Source organism: Schistocerca piceifrons, chromosome 2 (genome assembly GCF_021461385.2).
Source record: "Schistocerca piceifrons isolate TAMUIC-IGC-003096 chromosome 2, iqSchPice1.1, whole genome shotgun sequence".
Classification (NCBI taxonomy): Eukaryota; Metazoa; Arthropoda; class Insecta; order Orthoptera; family Acrididae; genus Schistocerca; species Schistocerca piceifrons.
The window spans coordinates 112,770,141-112,773,313 of NC_060139.1; the positions used below are offsets into that span (position 1 = coordinate 112,770,141).

At 42.9% G+C, this 3,173-nt stretch overlaps 1 non-coding gene across 1 annotated transcript; it reads right to left on the reverse strand.

The window, feature by feature from the left end:
• Positions 1 to 1,857: 1,857 nt before the first annotated feature.
• Positions 1,858 to 1,930, reverse strand: Trnav-aac. The gene has a single exon. It is a non-coding gene; the product is annotated as a tRNA-Val (tRNA).
• Positions 1,931 to 3,173: the final 1,243 nt, after the last annotated feature.

Here is a 3,173-nt window from a genome sequence, read left to right on the forward strand (position 1 = left end):
ACACTCGAGCAGTACTCAAGAATAGGCCACATTAGCTTCCTGTATGCGGTCTGTTTTACAGATCAACCACAGTTTCCTAAAAGTTCTCCCAGTACCCCGAAGTCGACCAGTTGCCTCCTCTACCACAATCTTCACATGCTCGTTCCATTTCGTACCGCTTTGCAACGTTACGCCAAGATATTTGAACGACGTGACTGTGTCAAAGTAGTACACTATTAATGCTGTATCCGAACATTACGGGTTCGCTTTTCCTATTCATCTCCATTGACATACACTTTCCTGTATTTAGAGCTAGCTACGAACTAGTAATTTTAAAGGATAATTAAATCGACACCTTACGCTGCCGACAGGCGTTGATATACATCAACGGGGATAGTTGAAAATGTGTGCACCGACCGGGACTCGAAACAGGGATCTCCTGTTTACATGACAGACGCTCTGTCCATCTGAGCCACCGAGGGCACAGAGGATAGTGCGACTGCAGGGATTTATCCCTTGCACGCTCCCCGTGAGACCCCAATTCCCAACTTAATGTTCACACACTACATTCGTAGTGCCCCTGCCCATTACACCCATTACTCGCAGCAGACAATCTTACCGAGTCCCGTAAGAGTTCGGACAATGCGTGAGCATCCAGCACAGAAGAAGAAGGTCAATGGCCGGTTAGGCTTAACTATATGAAGATGGTATCTGTTCTTTTGGACATGTCCGAAAGAACAGATACCATCTTCATGTAATTAGAAAGTTTGTCTAAGTCATTTTGTATCATCCTACTGCATTCATCTTCGAAAACTTCCCGTACATCACAGCATCGTCATCAAACAACTGCAGATTGCTGCCCACCCTGTCCACCAGATCATTTATGTGCTTAAAAAAATAATATCTATCCTATTACAAATCACTTGGGCACACCTGACAACACTCGCCGTCGAGAACAACATACTGGGTTCTATTACTTAAAAGGTTTTCGAGCCACTTACATGTCTGGGAGCCTATTCCGTCAGCTCGTACCTTCGTAACAGTCTGCAGTGGGGTACAGTGTCAAATGCTTTTCGGAAATCTAGAAATATAGAAAGTACCTGTTGTCACTCATCTAAAACCGTGCTAATTCGTGGACATAAGCTTTTCGACATTCGTGGGCATAAGCTTTCCGGTTTCTAGGAAATTTATTATATTCGAACTCGGAATATGTTCTAAAATTATACAGCAATCCGATATTAAGGATATCGGTCTGTAATTTTGTAGATCCGTTCTTTTAGCCTTCTTATGTACATGAGTTATCTGCGGTTTTTTCCATACGCTTGGGACTTAGCGCTGGGCGAGAGATTCACGATCAATACGAGTCGAGTAAGGGGCTAAGGCTGCAGAGTACTGTTTGTAAAACCGGTCCTGGTGACTTCCACTCTTTCAGTTGTTACTCTACAGCAGGGATGCTCATTACTATGTCGCCCATCCGGACTCTGTGCGGTGATCAAGCAACTGTATGTTTGTACGATTCCCCTGCGTGAACGATTTCTTAAACGCGAAATTCAGTAATTCGGATTTCGTTTTGCAGTCTTCAACTGCGACACCACACAGGTCAAGGAGTGACTGGATGGAAGTTTTAGACCCACTTAGCGATTTTAGGCAGAACCAGCATTTTCTCGGGCTCTCGGCCACATCATTCGGTAAGATATGACGGAGGTAGTTGTTGTAAGCTTCGTGCAAGGAGAATCTTTTTAAAGACGCACGAGTCTCTTCTAACCTTTGGCTCAGCATTTTCCGAATTTCGTTGCTAAACCACGGTAGATCTTTTCCGTCCTTAATCCACTAACTGGGCAAATAATTATCGAAGCAGACGAAATAAGCTAAAATTCGTTCTGCGGCCGGGACTCGAACCCGGGTCTTCTTGCTTGTTAGGCAAAAATGCTAACCATTACACCACCGTAGTACGATGGTTAACATTGCTGCTCGAACTACCTAAGCCAATGCCCTTCCCAACACAAACTTCATTTTTCCCTTACATGTTGTCACTACTGCCAGGGTTCTCCAATATTGGCAAGCACCCCAGTATTGGACGTAATGGGACGTCATTGTTCCATTGGTGATCTTATAGATCTTATAATTAAACGTTTCCCTGAGACATTTAAGTCTCTTTTTATTATCTACGATAGTGATCGAAGCATGTTGTAGAGCCCCTTAGGTAGTTCGTACAGCATTGTTGCCCATCGCACTGCGGTGGTGTAATGGTTAGCATTTCTGCTTAGCGAGCAAGAAGACCTAGGTTCAGTCTCCTTTACTCTCTCTCACCACCTGTGTCAAACTAGCACTACGTTTGCACCGTCCAATGCTTCCTAGTGTATTGCTCTTTGCTCAATCTGACAAAATAGTTTTAATAATTCGCTATTATGGTAATGTCCTTTTTTTATCATGGTTTGTTTTATATGTTAAGATAGTTTTTTTCATGAGTGTTCTCCTTTGGATACCACTTTGCTCCCCAAATAACAGCAACTCGTGGTCGTGCGGTAGCGTTCTCGCTTCCCACGCCCGGGTTCCCGGGTTCGATTCCCGGCGAGGTCAGGGATTTTCTCTGCCTCGTGATGACTGGGTGTTGTGTGCTGTCCTTAAGTTAGTTAGGTTTAAGTAGTTCTAAGTTCTAGGGGGCGGATGACCATAGATGTTAAGTCCCATAGTGCTCAGAGCCAACCAAATAACGGGTGTCAGTTGATACATTAGTTAATATTTCTGTCAAATTGATTTAATGTCTAGTGCATATCCCACTATGGTCTGGTTTTCAAGACCCAACGTAAAATGCCTCCCATTTTTGGTTTCTAACACTAGATTTAATAAGAAGATAGTAAAAATTCAACATTATTTTAAAATGAATAGAGGACATCCACAACTCAAAAAATATATAAAAATAATAATAATAATAACACAACTAGTAATAAGTAAAATTTCCTTAAAATAACTTTTATTTATTAAATTATTCTGTGTAAATAACTAGATCTTGCAACCAATGCTTATTCCAAATTCCTTCTGCCACATGTACAACCGAGCGAGGTGGCGCAGTGGTTAGACACTGGACTCGCATTCGGAAGGACGACGGTTCAATCCCGCGTCCGGCCATCCTGATTTAGGTTTTCCGTGATTTCCCTAAATCACTCCAGGCAAATGCCGGGATGGTTCCTCTG